The 19,612-nt window shown below is 37.6% G+C and overlaps 2 long non-coding RNA genes across 2 annotated transcripts; both read left to right on the forward strand.

The window, feature by feature from the left end:
- The first annotated feature begins 6,378 nt into the window (after positions 1-6,378).
- LOC147571048 (uncharacterized) lies at positions 6,379-13,215 on the forward strand. The gene is made up of 6 exons (XR_015247744.1): positions 6,379-6,433; positions 7,039-7,143; positions 7,960-8,013; positions 9,550-9,656; positions 12,437-12,490; positions 13,111-13,215. It is a non-coding gene; the product is annotated as an uncharacterized LOC147571048 (long non-coding RNA).
- Positions 13,216-14,156: 941 nt separating this feature from the next.
- Positions 14,157-19,329, forward strand: LOC147571049 (uncharacterized). Its single transcript, XR_015247747.1, has 2 exons — positions 14,157-15,126; positions 19,275-19,329. It is a non-coding gene; the product is annotated as an uncharacterized LOC147571049 (long non-coding RNA).
- Positions 19,330-19,612: the final 283 nt, after the last annotated feature.

The following is a 19,612-nucleotide window of genomic DNA, read 5'->3' on the forward strand; positions in this document are numbered from 1 at the left end:
ATTTGTACAACATTGTGAATATGTACCAAATTCCACTGAGGTGTTCACTTTAAAATGATTGATTTTATCTAAAAAAGTGCTAAGATTCTGCTTGTTTTTAAGGTTACCTTATGATCGTCACTCTGTTTTAATATTAGTTAGTTAATAAATTAGTGAGGTCCTATCATCAAAGCTCATTCCTATTCTCTCTAATATTGGTTATAATCAAATCACGTAGCCTATCCCTTCATGAGCTGTTTATAATACAGGCTTCCATTCAAGGTTTAAAGGACGAATTACTAATTCTGATTTTTCTGTTGATTATTTAATGCTCTTAGACATGTTAAATGGGAGTTCATACAGAAAAGTAATAATCACAGAAGTACATTTTCTCTTTTGTTTTTTATTGTAATAATGACAAAGTATATATATTCAGATAACAATTCGCATTCACAAATATATTTCTAATATTTTAAACTCATTTTTTTTTCATGTTTCGTTCCTGTATGTTTCCTAAGCAGGCAGAGTTAAGGTGAATACCCTGGACACTGTCCTGGAAAACTTGGGAATCAAGCTCACACAAAGGGAACACGAAGATGTGACAGAAAATCTACCACTTACCGGTGCGTGTTTCACATACTACTGTATCTTACAGGAGACTTTCTGCACTTGTACATGAGTGTGTCCATAATTAGTTTTACCTAGTATCAAAATGACATTTTTGCAAAGCTTAGAGAAGAAACTAGGCTTCTCTTCATTTCTATAAGCCCCATATCTTTAACCTCTTCTCTTTTGGATTCCAGGCATCACACACAGAACTATTATAACTACTTTCTGATCCAGTAATGAATTTACAAGGAGCAAAATGAATCTCATAGGCTGGCGAATAGAAAGGAAGGAAGAAAAATATGACTAATTTCCGTATTATTAGTATCCCTCAAATAGTTGTGTCCTAAGCCCATTAATCACTTTAACTTTTACAATTCCGTGTTACAATTCTCAGTGGACAGTGTTATCCACACTCCTATTTCCAAGTGTCATTATATGCTGAAAACTTCTAGATGTTTTTCTGCAGCCCAAATTCCTCCCCAAATATGGGTTGGGTAAAACCACATCCAGATTCCTGTTGGGTTGTATCTGCCAAATTCATTCTTGCTCAGCAAAGCCTCAGATCTTAAATTCACTATATTTAAAAATACCTACCCCAAACTATCTCCTAATTATACATTCCCTTTCTCAGCTGGTGGCACCATCATGTTCTTAGTAAAACAAATTTAAAAATTGACATTTTTCAGGGCACCTGGGTGGCTCAGTCGGTTAAGCCTCCAACTTTGGTTTAGGTCATGATCTCGCTGTCCACGAGTTCGAGTCCCGTGCTGGGCTCTGTGCTGACAGCTCAGAGCCTACAGCCTGCTTCAGATTCTGTGTGTGTCTCTCTCTCTGCCCCTCCCCCAATTGTTCGTTTTCTCTTTCTCTCTCTCTCAAAAAATAAATAAATATTAAAAAAAAACCGAATTGGTATTTTTCACTGCAACTTTTCCTTAGTGCCACATCTCATTGAATACCAAGTCCTACCAATTAGGAGTGCTGACTATTTCATACATCTGTGATCTGACCCTTGCTTTCCTTTTAGCTTTATCTTACATTATTTCCTGCTTCCACATTGCCCTATAACACTGAGGTGTCTGAACCATAGTATTGGATATAGGCAAGATTCTTATATAGTCGGCTCTCCACCCTGTTGCAAAGCAGTAGCTATAAATGGATGAATTTTAGCGGGAGCATCTCCTGATTTTATCATTTGCTGTATGTCAACCCAACTACTCTATTACAGTATGTTTACTTGTCCGTCTCACCCCAGAAACTGACTTGTTCAGAAATTATATTAAATTTATTATTAAATATATTTTAATCTTTGGTGCCTCATATGGTGCCTGAAATTTAGTAGATAATTCATAAAATTTTCTTCAATTAATATACAGATCTTCTTTGTTATTTAATGCTTATACCATGGCATCTGATTTGATTATCCAATTGTCCTTTTCCACATACTCTCCAACTCCTAGAACAAAAATACTTAGGCATATTTCACCAGCCAATTCTTGCCCATAAAATTAATCTCAAAGTTTACCTTTCCCAGAGCTCCCTGATCCATGGAATTCACTTTATTTACTCTTCCTCTTAGTTTAAAATTCATCCTATTCACACATATATTATTATACACTTAGCATATTGTATAAAAAGGGAGTGTCTTTATATCACTCTTCTTTGTTTATGAACTGTGATTTTCTTGTAAGTAGAAACCATACGTACATCATCTTATATTTAGAGGCAATAAATATTGAAGAATGAATGGAATGATGGAATAATTAGACTAAACAAATGAAAAACAGTGAAAAATACAAATAATTCAAAGTGACAGAAAGTCTTCAAGAGGAACGTCAAATATAGGCTGGCCTTCTAACACTTCATTTGAGCAGTACATAACCAAAGGGCTCCAAATCATTGGTATAAATGTTATCAAAGCAAAAAGACAATTGCCTAATCATCACTCATGCAGTTTTCTGCTTTCCAAAGAAGGTTTGGCAGAAATTATACTCATTTTGAAACAACCAGCAACATCCTGGCCAATTTCAGTGGCATACAAGGGAATACTTGTTCATACTCAGCACACGGGTGCAAACTTGGCCTTCTCTTGAACCCCCCCCTCAGAACCATCCTCATTCCAAGTTATTCCCAATAAGGCATAATATTCTTCTAAAGTTTATTGCTTTTTTTTTTATGACTCGTTACCCTTTAAAAAAAAAATAATTCCTAGTGTTACACAAGGACTTCATGAAGCCTTAGGACATAGGAGAGCAAGTCTACACATTCAACTCATCATGTAGAATTTTTTTTTTTCAACGTTTATTTATTTTTGGGACAGAGAGAGACAGAGCATGAACGGGGGAGAGGCAGAGAGAGAGGGAGACACAGAATCGGAAACAGGCTCCAGGCTCTGAGCCATCAGCCCAGAGCCTGACGCGGGGCTCGAACTCACGGACCGTGAGATCGTGACCTGGCTGAAGTCGGACACTTAACCGACTGCGCCACCCAGGCGCCCCATAGAATTTTTATTAACCCATTAGCTTTCAGTGAACTGTTGAATCCCCTTTGTGACTAGTTATGATGTTACCACAAGTCCTTTCAGTTTGGAGACTCTCTGAAATATCTACCCGTCTTTTAGGGTTAAAGAGAAATACATACCTATCTTTACACACAAGTATATGTAGTGTTAATAGAAGAAACAGGTCACCAATTTGTGTGATCAAAAATCCCAAGATAGTTGTGATAGACACAGAAACTAGAGAAAGACAAATTGGGAAAAGGTAAGAAGACAAGAAAGGTGGTCCCCAAAGACTCCTCTGACAAATGTGGCTGAACCAAAGCTGATAAATGGCTACACAGCCAAATAAGTCACTGGGACCTTTCACCCTGCCAGTAAGATGGAGAGCAGCCTTCAAATTCAAGAGGTACATTCAAGACTCCATTTCGTCCAAGAGATAAAGACTCTCCCTCAACTAATGTGGAGTTAATTCTTTAAATCCAGGGTTTATATCCTTATAGTTGAGTCAGATAAAGCAGTGGAGCTAATGAACTTCGATCTCTTATTTCCCAATTTACCCTATTTTTTGTCTGTTTATATATGGCTCTCTGGCCTTATTACCTTATTTTGGCTTTCCTTGTAGCTAACGGGAAGGTTGAGCTCAGCACATTGATGGATGCAGTGGCCACTGTTACAGGTTAGTGAACAATTACTGTGACTCTAAGCTCCTAATTCGTACATTAAGTTATATTTTAATGCTCTATTCCAACTCTCCCATCACTACCTTTTTACTCTGCCATTTTACCATTTTATTGGGGAAGTGTTTCTACTTTAATTGTCTAAACTACGGGTTGGCAAACTCTGACCCTTGGGCCAAATCTGCTTCCGTTTGTGTAAACGATTTCATTGGAACACATCCAGCCCATTAGTTTGTGCGTTATTTATGGCTGCTTTTACCATACAAAGGTGGAGCTGAGTAGTTGTGACAGAGATCATAAGTCCTACAAAACCTAGAATATTTTCTATTGTTTATAAACTTTTATAGAAAAGTTGGCTGACTCCTAGCCTAGAGTTTAACTTCAGAGTGATCTTACATCCTAGATTGTTATGGTTTACCACTGAGGGAGATTAATTTTAACGAATTATTTTTAATACCCTCTTTTACTCCAAGTAGTCCTTGTATACGTGATAAATTGTATGGAATTTTAACTTTTGATATTTACACTATATACTGAAGTGCAATGCTTGATAAAAAATTCTTGATCCTCTGAGGTTTCTTCCAAACAGTACTTTGATATGCATAATCTGAGTGTCAAGGGAAACAGACTTTCTGCAATTGTAGCCTCAAAGTACTAGCCCAGAGTACGCAGGACAGAAAGGCTGATGGACCCAGTTAAAATGTTTGAGTCACACAGTATTAAATCATTTAAAAACACACAGCAAAAAAAAAAATAAATAAAATAAAATAAAATAAAATAAAAACACACAGCAAAAATGGGGCAGAAATATGGAATACATTAACAAATTCAGGGTAGAGTGAATGGAAGGACTACACTACTTGAATCTAAGGTGTGTGATGTGCATAATAAGTTTTGTGTCTCTCTCTGTTCAGCAGCATTAGTTTTTCCTGCTGCTGATGTGGTTATAAGGACCAGAATTGAGATTCAAGCAGATGGACCACAGATGGAAAGTGCTCTAGCCTGTGACACAAACCCTTTCAGAAAGACTCAGGGTTAGGGGCACCTGGGTGGCTCAGTCAGTTGAGTATCTGACTCTTGACTTTGTATCAGGTCATGATCTCACAGTTCGTGAGATCGAGCCCCATGTCAGGCTCTGCACTGACAGCACAGAGCCTGCATGGGATTCTCTCTCTCTCTCTCTCTCTCTCTCTCTCTCTCAGTCTCTCTGCCCCCTCCCCCACTCTATCTCAAAGTAAATAAACTTAAAAAAACAAAAACAAAAACAAAAAAAGAAAGACACAAGGACAAGTACCTGTTGTTAATAGTTGTAGTTTGCCATTAAGGCCATCAAAGAGCCATAGGTTTTGTGTTCCTTGAGCAGAGGACACAGAAGACCTAAAAATGGTGTCACCAATGGATTGCCAAATTAGAGTCATTTGAACAAGTGTCATAAATATTTACCACATCTTGAATATTTGGTGCCTCAAGCAATGTTAGAGTATCACAAATATTTAGCGCTTCTTATACATTTAGTCTAACATGTATTTAGTGAACATGTTCTCCATGTGCATGTAATGCCTCATGAGTATTAAATATTGCTCAGTTCTTTCATTCCCTTCTATCTAACTTACATACCCTTTACTTAAAAACTACTTGTCTGTACTGCAAAACATCTTTTTTTTTTTTTAATTTTTTTTTTTTCAACGTTTATTTATTTTTGGGACAGAGAGAGACAGAGCATGAACGGGGGAGGGGCAGAGAGAGAGGGAGACACAGAATCGGAAACAGGCTCCAGGCTCTGAGCCATCAGCCCAGAGCCTGACGCGGAGCTCGAACTCACGGACCGCGAGATCGTGACCTGGCTGAAGTCGGACGCTTAACCGACTGCCCAGGCGCCCCTGCTCTGTACTTTTAGAGCCAGAAGATAATAAAGAACAAAAGTGACATGAAGCTTCTATTTACATATTTGTCATCTACAAATTAGACAAAACATAATAATGTGTGCAAATGCAGTGTCTTAGTTGTTTTTGGTCTAGTAAGGAAAAATGAATCTGAGATCCTATAGAATCCCAAATTTCTATCTTTGTAATATGCTTTCATGTTAATGTCTTTAAATATTGATTTAAAAATATACAGAATCTCTACTTTTAAAATTATCTCAAGCCAATCACTGAAGTGATCATTAATTTACTCATAGGGAATAAAGGAGTAAGAAACTCTGTGTCAAAAAAAAAAAAAAAAAAAAAAAGTCAGGAACTACTAAGTATCAGCTTATTACATAAGGAGATCAATTGTAAGAGCCAGATACAAACATTAATATGTAGCACACAAAAATTGTAAATTCTGTTCCTTGTGCCTGATGTAAACAGTGGAGAGTTTCCCAACGTATAGGAGTCATGAAGCCGACTCTGTGGGAAATGGTGACTTAATTTTATATCTCATCCTTAACTACCAGAGGTTTAATTTTCTGTAGTTCAATGAATCAAAGCTCTAGTAATATTTTAGAACTTCTGGCTCAAGATGAATATAGGATAAAATATTGGAGTATACATATATTGCTTTCTTTTTTAAATTCCATATTGCTAATGAGTGCCGGTGTTAGATTTGTATTTGATTTACGTGGCTCTCTTAACAGATAATGGGAAGGTTGAAGTGAAAAAGTTAATGGATGCATTGAAAATGTTTTCTGGTGAGTGGCAAGTTACTATAAAATTGTACTATTTTAAAAATATCTCCTCAACTGCCCCAAACTGTTTATATGTCTTTATATTATGTCTCATTGAATACTTGTTTTCAGAGTCTTAGGCTGTATTTATTTGTACAACTTAAATTTTAAAAATACAATGACGATTCTGTGTCTTGGTAAGAAATCTGGCCCAAATGTTTTTAATAAAGCAATAATATCACTTACCTCACTAATATTCAAATAATCCCATACCTTGATAGGCATATATGAAGAGAAAAATCACATAATTTAGGATCTCCCCAGAATTCTAAGTTCCCCTGCCAAAGTTATAAATTTCCATGATTTCCATCATTCTAACTTGCTGGCCAATCTTAAAAGCAAATCTACCCTCTGCTGCATTAGATGCACACAGATCCATCACTAAGAGAGTATGCCTTTTAGGAGATTAAGGACCTGTGTTCTATTTGTGGCCTCCCTGTGATTCTGTGTAGTTGTATGTGTTTCCTTTTACTCGCTCGCTACTTCCGAGCCGAAGGTGATCATTTTTTCATTATCTGGAATCATTAGATTCCAAATTGTCACGCACTGATGTTCCTGTCTTTTGAAAGGAAAAAAGATTGATGCCAACGATCTGCTAAAGGTCCTGGGAGCCATGGGGATCGAGCTCCCTGAAAAGGAACTAGTGAGGCTGAGACAGACGGTACCTATCGACGGTGAGCCATTTAAGTCTCAGAACAGCCTTTCCGGGGACATTGGTTTTGTGGGGTCATTGTCAGCAGTTCTTTTTTTTTTTTTTTTTTTTTTTTTAATTTTTTTTTTTTTCAACGTTTATTTATTTTTGGGACAGAGAGAGACAGAGCATGAACGGGGGAGGGGCAGAGAGAGAGGGAGACACAGAATCGGAAACAGGCTCCAGGCTCCGAGCCATCAGCCCAGAGCCTGACGCGGGGCTCGAACTCCCGGACCGTGAGATCGTGACCTGGCTGAAGTCAGACGCTTAACCGACTGCGCCACCCAGGCGCCCCATTGTCAGCAGTTCTAAATTGTTGTCTCTTTGTTTCTCCTAAAAAGTACTGAAAATAATTTTTAAAACAAATTAAGTTTGCTGACGTACAGATTCAATCTGTCAACCCAGCTCTTTAACCATAACCATATTGCCATCAGAGTTGATGCAGGTTGTAATAACACTACCCAGTCACGGCCCTGAGAGGCCTGCATGATAGGAAGGAAACTGAGGGAAGTGAGACACAGGTTAAAAAAAAAAGGGGGAGGGGACACAAAGAAGTAGTGATTTTTTTTTTTTTTCCTGCACAGTATAGTCTTCCCAGCAGTCTTCTTGGTTGCTGAACACTGGGTACATTTTTGTCACAATTTTTTTCCTAAAATAATTTTTATTTGATGAGGAGATAGAACAGATTTCCTAGGGAAAGAGTAAAAAAGATTGCTCCTAGAATTACCCAGTTGCCCAAAAACTGTGTGTCCATGTTCTTTTCCTTTGGATATAAATTATGGTTTTTCTTTTCTAATAGCTGCTGGAAAGGTGTATAAGAACAGATTGTTGGATGGTGTGAAGTCTGTAAAAGGTATTTAAGAACCATGATTAGCAGAAAAGTCTGCTAAATGTCAACACAAATATCAACACAAACATCTTACCACCAGGTTTTGAGTCATGTCTACATTCCTGTATTTAGATTTTTTTATTTCATTATGTTAAGCACGTTTGCATAATCACCCATGGTATAGTATTGCAAGGGATCCATTCACTCTTGGAGAATATTTCTAAATAGCACCCCCAAAGAATCATTTGAAATCTAATTTATACAACACATAATATACAGAATATCATAGGCAGTTTTTCTGAGCGTTTGCCCAACAACAATACAAAGGATTTTGGAGTGACCTTTAATAATTTTATGGCACAAATCAAGTTATTTTCTTTTTTATTTTTATTTATTTATTTTATTTTATTTTATTTTATTTTATTTTATTTTATTTTATTTTATTTTTAAGGCAGAGAGAGACAGAGCATGAGTGGGGATGGGGCAGAGAGAGAGAGGGAGACACAGAACTGGAAGCAGGCTCCAGGCTCTGAGCTGTGAGCACAGACCCCGACGCGGGGCTCGAACTCACAAACTGTGAGATCATGACCTGAGCCGAAGTCGGACGCCCAGCCAACTGAGCCACCCAGGCGCCCCTCAAGTTATTTTCTCTAAAACATTCTTTCCTAAAGACCAGTTAACAACAATAGCAGCAACAGCAAATGTGGAAAAGAAGCATGGTATTGTGGCCAAAATGCTTTTTTACTTCCTCTTCCTGTAGGTCCTTAGAAAAAGAGACCAGAAGGGGAAGTAGGAAGGGAAAGAGGAAAAGGGTAGAAGGTTTGCTGCTATTTAATGAGAGAAGCCTCTTGCAGGTGGCACTTGGCCTCCTGACATCCCAGATACTTGGAATAATTCCAGTCAGCAACATTCTTGGAGAATTTTGTGGTGAATGTGTTGTTCATGACAGTTTTCTCTTCGAGAGCATTGAATCCATTTTTATAGTCTTTTCATCTTTCATACACTTTTTGTATATTGCAATAGCAGAACATTGATGATCTGAATCTTGAACTATCCCTCTCAGCTGATACCTTGGCTTTGTTTTGGGGACAGACCTGCACAGTACTCTCTCTGTTTTCCCCATGGGGACAGTCCTATCATTGGTATTCTTTCGGCCCCTCTTTTAACAGATGAGTATTACTTAATACTACAAATAGTAACTTTAAACACATAATCACAGCCTGTCACCCAGTAATGCTTCAACCTCAGAATATTTTTTAAGTAGGCTAAATGCCCAATGTGGGGCCTGAACTCACGACGCCAAGATCAAGAGTCACACATTCTACTGACTAAGTCAGCCAGGCACCCCCAACCTCAGAACATTTTATCTAAGTTGTTCTTGACATCATTTTAGGTGATTTACTGAGTCAACCTTATATGCCTGTTCACTAATACAAATAAATTGTACTTTTTCTTTGTTTTTTTTATCATACTAAAATGCATGTGAGAAAAAAAATTATATATAATCTTTGGAAATCACGTAATTTTTTTTTCATGATTACTTCCTGTTTGTTTCTTAAGGAGGAATGGTTAAAGCCAATATAACCTAGACAATGTTCTGGAAAATCTGGGAATTGAACACACAGAAAAGGAACGTGAAGCTCTGGCAGAAAATCTGCCACTTAGTGGTAAGCATTGTAGATAATAATGAGCCTTAGGAGTTTACATTTATGAGCTTGTGTAAGAGAATGTATATTAACTAGTGATATTTGGTATACCAAAAGAAATTAGAAGCATTTGCAAAGATAGGGATGAACAGTCTTCATTTAAGAACAGATCACGTATTGTTTAGGGTAAACTACATTTTTATTTAAAAACAAACCTAAAATTATGTCCCGGGTAAATGCAGCAGAAGTTAAATTCTTTCCCCCGTGAAAGTCCAAGGCGAGAGTATCTTTGGGTAATGGACAGTGGCTCTTCTCCATTCAGCGATCCAGGGACCCAGGTTCCTTGCCTCTCGGATTCCTTTTTAAGGCCTTGTCATCGTTTCTGTCTAATAATGGAATGGAAAGGAGAGCATGAAGGAGAGAGAGTGCACGCGTTATTTCCGTAGCCATTCCTCTGTGGAGAACCGGTCACGTGGCTGCACCTAAATAAATGTGAGGCGGAGGTGGGGCGGTAGAGATGTAGTATCTGTCTGGGCATCCACTTCCATTTATGATTCTATGCTCTGAGAGGAAATCAGAGTATTGGTAGGTAGTTAGCTGCTTTTTGTGTTTTGTTTTGTATTCATTGACAGTTGCCTCAAATATACATGCACCATGTGATTTGAAGCCCAGGAGACCTTCCCTAAAAAGTCTCCGTGAGACTAGAACTGAAGAAGATAAAATAAAATGAAATCAAATCAAAATAAATCCATAAAGGAAAACTGTTTCCTAGTCATCTTCATTGAGGTTAACAGTATATATTTCCAGGTAACAAGCCCAACACCAGATTGCAGCAGATAGTTTTGCTTTGTCCCCAGCTGAGGACTGTTAATGCCTAAAGGAGCCTGTAACCAACCACAACTTAGACAAGCCTTGAGTTCCGCAATGGGGAAACTGGCTCGTTAGCAGAAAAAAGGTGTAGTCTTGGGCTTCTTTGCTTCTCTTGCACATGCTTGGCTTCTCTGTCACCTGCCCATTCCAGCTTCACGTTCTTCAAGTCGAATCACTTACCTTCTCATTATGTTTTAAAACATCACTCAGAAATGTTAGAAAGACCTAAGGAACAGGGGTTATGGTTTATGCAGTCAGCTATCCTCTTGAGGCTTTTGGTTTATAGATTTGTGGCATTGTAGGCCTTCCTTTATTTTGCTTTGGGGAATGGTGGTGTGCAACCAGTGAGGTTAGTTGGACACAGCCGTGATCTCAAGAGTGCCATGCTTGGGGTTTAGTGCTCTGATTTGGCCATCAAGAGGGTCTTCATAATTTGCTTTTAAATTTTTTAATGTTTATTTATTTTGGAGACTGAGAGAGACAGAGCGTGAGCAGGGGAGGGGCAGAGAGAGAGGGAGACCCAGAATCTGAAGTAGGCTCCAGGCTCCGAGCTGTCAGCACAGAGCCCGATGCGGGGCTCGAACCCACGGATCGTGAGATCGTGACCTGAGCTGAAGTTGGACGCTTAACCGACTGAGCTGCCCAAGTGCCACAAGAGAGTCTTCACAATTCTATCTTTGAATTTGTGTTTCCTAATTGAAGTCTGATGGGAAACTAGAGCATGGCTGGGGCTTGGCACCCTGGCTCAGGCATGTGACTGCCGCTGCCATTTAGTCCCCAGGATGTATTCTGGGTCAACCACTCCACAGCCTCTGGTATGGCCAACCTCCCTTTCACCACCATGCCTGGCAACATCTGCATCCCCTGACCCCAGCAGGGACCTGGGCATGGATGCAGGGAGGGCTGGCATTGGCAACCTGTACCTGAAGGCATCTTGTGACAAGACGTGGCAGCAGCAGTCCCCACTTTGGGCTGGCAGGGTCAAGCCTGTTCCTCATCCCCTTCCAGGTATCTAGTGTGTCCCCACGTCAAGGCTGCATTACTCTTGGGAGTCGCCTGTCCATAGTGAGTTGAGGCAACCAGTGCATTGGAAAGTGAGACACGTGACTCACTTTTCAGATGTGTGGTTCTGGCGGCAGGAGGAAGGAAGGAAGTCTGCTGCTAGTGAGCCTCGTGCATGCTGAGTAATGGGACCACCCAGGGTGCCTGTGAGGTTCTGCACTCAACCCTAGAAGATGCCATGCCTGTGACAGTGCAACATTTACCAGCTGACTTATAAACAAAAACTAAAACAAAAACACCACCATGACAGTTTGGGAACAAGACTGTGGAAGAAAAAAAAAAGCAAAGTTTTTCTTCCTGATTTTTGAACAAGGGGTCCCACGTTTTCATTTTGTACTTGGCCCAGTAAATAAAGTAGCTGGTCTTAGGGGGTTGATCAATCCTTCCTGATATTGGCACAATGCCATATTGCTATAACTCTCTAGCTTTAGCTAATGATTTCTTTTTTCCCAAACATAGAAAGGTAGAAACATTTACCCAAACTTTATGCATGTGCTGGTAACAAAAGATTGAGAACACATAACCAGCCATTCCAAGTTAATAGTTGAAATAACTAAAGAAAAGTATTAGTAAAAGATAGAACATGAAAAATGTTTTCAACATCAATCATGGGAAGAACCTTGCATTTGCATCAGAAGGGCTATCAGAGACCAAACAACAACATACTTAGCCTACCGTAACATTCCTGCAAGTGTAAGACAGAGAAAGCTTTCTTGGGTAAACCCTCTATCTACCATAGAATGAATTCTTTGCAATCCATTGCATAAAAGTTTTTGGCTGGTGAGATTAAATTGTGGGGAGAATCTCTATTTCTTAATTTAGCTCCTTTATCTTTTTATAATATTGCCAAATTATGGTATTTCTTACAGCTAATGGGAAGACTGAGCTCAAAAAATTGATGGAAGCAGTGGAAACTATTACAGGTTAATTAGAAGCTTCTATAAATCTAATGTCTTTATTCTTTAGCTAATTTATATTTTTATGTAGAACCATCATTTTTACATTCCCTTTTTTATTCTATTCTACCCATTTTTCTTCTATATTGATGAATATCTGCATACAGTTGCCCAGAATTACACATTAGAACATTTGCATTTTAGCACTAATTTTTCTGTGTGAATTTATAGTAGCAAATTTCTTAGTTTCTGGAATATTTGCCAAGAATAGTCACTATTCTTGATTTTGAAAGCCTAAATTTGAATTAGCATAGCTGATGATACAGCAAACTTTCACAGAGATAAAATTCTGTTATCATTAAGAGATTAGGGGAGAGAGAATATCCTTACAAAATAAATGGATCTTATGCCTACAGTGTCCTAATTTGTATTATATAAACTGCATCAGTATGTCTATTACTTTACTAAGCGTAAGAGAGAAATTCTATTTCTACCCCCAATTAATGACAGTGGCGAACAGTTAACATATTGTGTGTGTTTGCTCATTCAGCTATTGTAGCTGAAGCTGTAAAGGGTCAACAGGTTTGGGGGGGGCTGTGGTTAGGCCCTTCTCTCTACTAATCTGTGACCATTTTGTTATGTTGAAGGGGGAGAGGTTGATGTCAGTGATGTAGGAGGTGTTCTGGAAAACATGGGAGTAACTGTCACAGATAAGGAATGTGTAGAGCTCGTAAAAAAGCTGCCAGTTAATGGTGAGCATTTAAAATATTAATATGGTCTTGAAGGAAGCACACATTTCTTATTTTGTTTATGAGAACTTCTATATACTTTCTGATAGCATAGAAAAAATGCTTTCAAAAACTACTTAGTATGAATGATTTCACTCATGTAATTATGTATCTTCACATACTGATAGATAATATGTAGGTATATTCTAGGTTGTTAACATGAATCATCTAGGGACTTGTGGCTGCACCATAGACTGAGAAGGAAGAAGCAGAAAAAGGCACTTAAACAAAAACAAAGACCGAAAAAGTACAGCCATTGTGATATGGTTCAATTTATACACTTATGTATGCAAATAATTTTTTTAAAAAAATGAATGGTACGTTTTCACCTTAAAAGGATGCTATCTAATGGTAGAACATCAGTAACTGTAAGCTGAGTGTTTATGGGGATTCATTGTTTCCATTCTACTTTTGTATATATTTAAAATTCTTTACAATAAAAACATTTCAAGAGAAGATTTTTAAGAAGGAATTCCATTAATTTTTAGTTGGAAATCAGTTGCTGCTTTATTCACAACCTGCCATCAGGGCTAAGAAGTACCTTTTGTAGTTGTGGTTCTATAGATGGGGAATTGTAAAAGTTATACTGGGTGCTAACCAGGTGAGAGAACAGAAAAGGACATTAGAGAGCTGAAAAGGAATTAAAAAAAAGCACCAAGATTACAAGATTCACATGCTTAAGTGTCAATAACTGAATAGAGTGGATACATTGGTGGCTATTTCATTTTTAAAAATTTGAAAGTAAATTGGAAATTTTCTAGAGAAAATTACAAATCCTCCTTACATTAAATAATGACTTGCTGCCTTGGTGAATCTCCACATCACTTACTTGTGTATGACCTGATTTATGTTTCCACGTAGCTAAAGGAAAAGTCTACAAGCATAGGTTACTGGATGGTTTGAAGTCTCTTAGTGGTAAGTGAGAAGCATAATACCAAGCCAGATGATTCTAAGAGACACATTATACTGTCTCCTAGATATCCAATTGTGAACTTCACTAACCTCCTTAAATACTGATATCATTCCTAGCTTCTGATATAGACCTGTGAGCAAATTATCTCCATATAGAAATTTAAATAAATTTTACATAAGAGAAAATAAAGTCTGTGTCAGAACAGTAAAATTAAAGGGAAAATATTTGGGGAATTTGGTTAGGCGTTGAGACAATAAAATAAACAAAAATGAGCCCACTTATTAGTGAGAAGATAAAATAATGTTTTTCATTACTATGAATTATTAAATACTAATGCAGGCCCTTTTAAAGCTTATGCTTTGTAAACCTGTCCCCATGATCCCACTAAAGAAAGAGGTTCTTTTTAAAGAGCTATTATCTATTATTATCTATTATTGACCCGCTTTGTACTATAGACACTTGATGTTCCTGCTGAAAATGACGTTAGTATATGTCAACAATTTGATGTATTTGCTAAAACAAGTCAACTGTCATGCTATATATGAGCCTATTTAAGTTATTTAAATCCAAAAACTATACAGCATGCTAATTGACTATAATAATGCATCTTGGACAATTAGTTCAAGATTTCAGTTTTTGGTTTTTTTTTCTGCAGACGGAACTTTCTAAGAACTAAAATCCCCCAAACAAAAATTTTAGAAAAAGATCCCTTGCCTGCAAAAGAAAAATATTTCTGACAGGGGACACCCTTTATATTTCCACCTACACTACAGCCATGTGGGCCCATAGGTTATTTAAATATATAAACTGTATTTTTCTTTCCTTTGGCTATTTCTTGACCATTTTGCTTTTCTAAGGAGGGATTGTTAATGCCAATAAACTTGATTCAGTTTTGAAAACCATGGGATGGAAACTCACAGAAGACGAAATTAAGGATCTCAAATGCAACCTGCCCACTGATGGTAAGCATTGAAAATATTTTTAAGTTCTTTGGGAAAAATCTTACCATGATGATTAGATTCCCAGCTCATTGTTCTTTATGGATCTTGGTTATGGGATTGAAGAAGTTCTACCTTTTTCCATTCTTCCTCTTCTCACATCTGAAGAAGGCATTGAAGAATAACCCCTTCTTGGGGGCTGGGGCAACTTTCTTAGCGTACTTCCTATTTGTAGAGGGCAGGAACCCCACTTTAAGTCATGAACAGAGTACCTTTTAGTTTAAGTTTTATACTAAAATAGGGTTGACTTTTTATCTGATTGATTACAACTTGCTTAATGTGCCAATAGTTACATCTACAATTCTTTTTGAGATGTGCTTCTCATTAGATTTAATTGTAGACCCCTTGAGTTTTATCAGACTTCCCTGGGGAGAAGCACAACCTAAGATGCTTGTTCCTGAATTATTTTTTTCAAATTTGGAGGATTTACTAGGCACCATGTTAATCAAATCAGAGGTTTCAACAAAAGGAATGATGATCACACTCTTCATATTGCCTTTGCCAGAAGACTTAGTTTTGAATGCCCTTGGTCACTAAAAGAAATTCCAGGTGTTATCTTCTATTTGTAGAAGATGAGAACTAGTTCATTTTTTGTGCCATGTCGCACCCTGAATCTCTGGATTCTCTCTGTTCTCCTTTATCCTTGCTTGCTAGCCAGCCAGTTGTTTTCTGGGTTCATTTCTTTTTGTAGTAACTTGTCCGTTGCTGCCAATATCAACCAGATACTCTAGTAACACTGTATTTCCTAGCTTCTTCTTTTTTTTTAAGTTTATTTATTTATTTTTGAGAGAAAGAGAGAGAGGGAGTGGAGGAGGGATGCAGAGAGGGGGAGAGAAAGAGAGAATCCCAAGCAGGCTTCAGCATGGAGCCCGATGTGGGGCTCGAACCCACAAACTGTGAGATCATGACCTGAGCCAAAACCAAGAATTGGAGGCTTACATGACTGAGTTACTCAGGCGCCCCACACAGCTTCTTCTTTTAAAGTACAAGCATATTCAGTACATTTTCTGCCTTCTAAGTTGTTGAAATTGCTAAACTCACCAACACCATTGCAAGGCATGGGTTCATTCCAGCCTCCAGTAACAATTTCTTCACCAAACACTTCCAGCACCAGAGCCAATGCCACATAGTTTTGGTGTTTTTGCTACTACTTTTGTTGTTGCTAAGACAGCAACACACTTGTGGTTCCAGTTCCTTTTTTTTTAAGTTTCTTTATTTTGAGAGAGACAGAGATGGCCTAAGCAGGGGAGGGGCAGAGTAAGAGGGAGAGAGAGAGAGAGAGACAGAGAAACCCAAGGAGGCTCCTCAGTGTCAGTGCAGAGCCCAACACTGTGCTTGAACTCATGAACGGTGAGATCATGACCTGAGCTGAAACCAAGAGTCAGACGCTCAACCGACTGAGCCACCCAGGCGCCCTGTGGTTCCAGTTCCTATTATCAGCTAGCTATGCTGCAGTAGCAACAAACAACCCCCAAATCTCAGTGGCAACAGAGTTTTTTTGCATGACACTCAATATTAGACACTGCCCATAGGTTGGCTGTCCATCTGTTCTCTACTATAGGACATAGGATGCAAGAACAGTCCCTGTCTGGACAGTGTCACTTTTGTAACAGGAAAAAGAGAGATGATGGAGCCATGTGATAGTTCTTAAAGTTTCTACTCAGAAGACACTCAAATATTTCATTTGACAAAGCAAATTGCACGATATCATTGGGAACAGAAGTACAATCCTCCCATAAGACAGACTTGATACAGAGGGGAAGAGAATATTTGAACAAACAAGATATATTCTCTTAAAACAATATATCTGAAAATGCAAGGAAAAGCAATTTATACCCATTTTGATGCATTTTAAAATTGATTCCATAATTACAGAACATCTAGTCAATTTAATATATGGAGCCATCAAAAGAACCAGTCAGCTCTATTCTTATATACAAATATATGCATAGAGTATCTCTAAAAAAGATAAACAAAAAATGTCAATGTTTGTTCCTTAGAAGGAAGAGAATTCTGACAATGGAGATGTTTATAAAGGAGACATATTTTTCACTGTATTCTTATTGGTAACATTTGAGTTATGTAATTTATGCTTATGCTGCCTAGTAAGAATAAATTGATTTAGAAACATATTATGCGAAAAGCATGATTCACAAAAGGAAAAAATTGATAAATTGTACTTCATTAAAATTAAAAGCTTTTATTCTGGAAAGCTGTGTGGAGATGGTGGAAGACAACCTACCGTCTGGGAGAAAATATTTGCAAATGATACATCTGACAAAGCAGCAGCATCTATGGCATTTAAAGAACACGCAAAACTCAGCAATATAGGGGCATCTGGTGGTTCAGTCAGTTGAGCGTCTGACTTTGGCTGAGCCTCGTCTTGGGCTCTATGCTGACCACTCAGAGCCCGGAGCCTGCTTCAGATTCTGTGTCTTCCTCTCTGCCCCTCCCCCTCTCGTGCTCTGTCTTTCTCTCTCTCTCTCTCTCTCAAAAATAAACATTAAAAGGGGTTTTTTTTTTTTTTATTTGAGAAAACCTCAGCAACATAAAATACAAACAAACCAATAAGAAGATGGGGAAAATATATGAAACTATATGAATGAAAATACATTGCACCAAAGAGGATATACAGGTATCAGATAAACACATGAAGAGATGCTTGACGTCATTAGGTATTAAGGAAGTGCCATTTGAAACTGCAGTGAGATATCATTGCATACCTATCAGAATAGCTAAAATAAAAAATAATGACAACACCAAATGTTGATGAGGATGCTTGAGAAACCGGACTACTCATACTTGGTAGTGGGAATGTAGTGATACAATCACTATAGAAAAAGTACCAGTTTCTTACAAAACTAAGCATAGAGCTACCGTAGCAATTACACCTTTGAAACTTAGGTTCGCACAAAATCTGTACATGAACGTAAGAGCCAAAAACTGGCATCAGCCCAAGTCTCCTTCAACAGGTAAATGGCTAAACAAACTTGTGGTACATACATATTATGGAATACTATTATTCATCAGTAAAAGTACACTATCTGATTCATGCAACATCTTGGACAAATTTCCAGATAGTTATCCAGAGCTAAAAAAGCCAACCTCAGAGCTTACATACTGTAAGATCTTTACATATCATTTTTGAAATAACAAAATTTTAGAAATGGAGGACAGATTAGAGCTTGCCTGGATTTAGAGATAGGGGATTGGTGGAGGCAGAAGGAGGTGGATGTGGTTATAATAGGGTCCTTGTGGGACTGGAACTGTTCAGTATCTTGACTGTGGCAGTGCATACGTGAACCTACACAGGTAATAAAATTGTCTGGAATTTAATAATACAGAGACATACACATGAGTACAAGTAACACTAAGGAAATCTAAATAACATCGGTGGATTGTATCAATGCCAGTATTCTGTTTTTGGTATTATTCTATGGCTTTGTAAGTCTTATCATTAAGGGAAGCTGGACAAAAATGTACAAGGCATCTCTCTCTATTTTTTCCTACTAACTTCATATGCATCTACAATTACCCAAATAAAATTTTCAAAAAAAATATTAAATTGGAAATAAAATCTGTTAGTCTATCAGTGTGATAACTGCCCCCCCCCCCAATTGCTAATATAAAGGATTTGTCTTCAAAGTGCTTAATAATTTATCTTGTAATCCAAATGGAGGAAATAAATCTTTCTGGGTCTGTTAAAACACCAGGGAATATTGAATGAGAACACATTACCTGAGAAAATCACTGCTGAAACCCAAGTTTAAACATTTTTGAATAGCTTGTACCAAACATAAACCCATTGTCATGGCCTGATAGAAATAAGAAAGTTCTTCAAAGTCTGAGAGCTAAAAAGTAGACCCTGGACAGTAAGTGGCTTTTGACTCTTATCCCTTGACTATTGTAGGTTTGATTTTTTTATAGAAGAATTAAGTCATAGTTGTATTGTTGATGTTATATTTTTCATATTTAACCTCTTTACACTCATTCTCAAGAAGTGGGTAAAAGTAGAGAATATTATTAGTACGGAAGTGTTGCTGGAATATTTTCCTCTCCTATTATTTGTGTGTTTCACTGTCTCTTTTTATTATTTGCATTTCTTCTTACAGTATATGGGAGAACTACAATGAAAAAGTTGTGTAGTGGATTAAAAGCTTTTACAGGTCAGTGGGAAGTTATATAAAACCAAGATCTGCAGACTTTATGTAGTAGTATAGTTTTAAATAATATTTTTTACCATTCTATTGCTGATTTGTAAATTGTAGCTTTCAACCTTTTCTAATGGAACATTTGCTCCTAATGTCCCACGGTTTACCTTTATATATAGTAATTAAAAGCCTATAACTTACTAATAACTTCTGAACTTTCTGGAGTTTTTATACTAATAATACTTACTTCAACATTATTAATAGATTCCCAAATCAGAGTATATCAAGCAACAGCAAAA

The sequence above is a fragment of the Puma concolor genome, unplaced genomic scaffold (genome assembly GCF_028749965.1).
Source record: "Puma concolor isolate L17-30 unplaced genomic scaffold, mPumCon1.1.hap2 unalloc_scaffold_69, whole genome shotgun sequence".
NCBI lineage: Eukaryota > Metazoa > Chordata > Mammalia > Carnivora > Felidae > Puma > Puma concolor.